The following is a 1,041-nucleotide window of genomic DNA, read 5'->3' as shown; positions in this document are numbered from 1 at the left end:
TTCTTGCATTTGTCAAAAATGGGACTTTTGCAATGAGCCTTCAGCCAAGCAAAAAGTGTTTTGCAGCAGCTAGATTGACATAGGCTCTATCTTCTCTTAGGTAGATGCTTGATCCTGTTCATTTGATACAAGGGCATACCTACAGTGCAGCGAAATATAACCTTCATCATATCCTTTCTGGCACTTTTTTAAAAAAAAACAAACAGCTGAGCTTTTATTGTTTCCAAAACCAAAACTGAAAACATTGTTCTGTTTGATGAGTGGGGAGGGGCTTGGAAGGAGGTGTGGTCTTGTTTGGAGAGGGGCAGAATAGAAGGGGAACCTGGATTGGATACCTCTCTCCACACTGGAGGGTTGGGGAAGGGAGGAGCAGCTTGCTCCATCGCCCTCTGGCTCTCACTGCACCATTTGCTCATTGGCGCTGCTGCCAGAGTCCTGGGGCTTCATCATGTCTGGGAGCATGTGGGTGGGCTGGAGAAGGGATCAGTGCGGAGGGGCTCAAAGGCACCACTGGCTCTGAAGGCCAAGCCAACTGTCGCTGGGGCCTGAGCTCGTGCTGGCTGGCTGGTGAAGCCACGGTCTCTGCTGTCATCAAAAGCTGGCCATCCTTGTATAGTCTTTGTTCTTCTGGGGGGTCTCTTGAGAATCCCCTCAACAACTCTTTTCAGTTCATACAGCGTACTGGACTCCTTGGCGTCTGTGAAGATGGTCGTGTTGCTACGTCGGATCAGTAGAAAGGCATCCATCTCTGTAGCTGCAACCTCAGCCCAGACCCCCCAGAGAGGAAAAAGCAGCAGAACCCTCAGTATCCCAACATGCACCTCCTTTCTGGCACTTTTGAATGTCCCCCCCCCTCTCTGTTCTTTCTCTGTAATCTAGGCAATATGTGATGAGAAAGAGGTGGGCTTTGGCAAATATGCAGTTGAATAATATCTGGCTGGTCAATGACAAGTAACTGCATTAAAAACAAAATGACAAGGAATATACAGTGAAAAGAAGAACCTTCTTCTTTTTTTCATTCAACAAGTACCACTTAATAGT

The 1,041-nt window shown here is 47.6% G+C and overlaps 1 pseudogene across 1 annotated transcript; it reads right to left on the bottom strand.

The window, feature by feature from the left end:
* Positions 1-396: 396 nt before the first annotated feature.
* LOC310839646 (elongin-B pseudogene) lies at positions 397-816 on the bottom strand (annotated as a pseudogene). Its single transcript has one exon. The product of its transcript is annotated as an elongin-B pseudogene (transcript).
* Between the last annotated feature and the right edge of the window lie 225 nt (positions 817-1,041).

Source organism: Podarcis gaigeae (genome assembly GCF_964106915.1).
Source record: "Podarcis gaigeae genome assembly, chromosome: 1".
Taxonomy (NCBI): domain Eukaryota; kingdom Metazoa; phylum Chordata; class Lepidosauria; order Squamata; family Lacertidae; genus Podarcis; species Podarcis gaigeae.
This window is presented reverse-complemented; position numbering and strand designations above follow the sequence as displayed.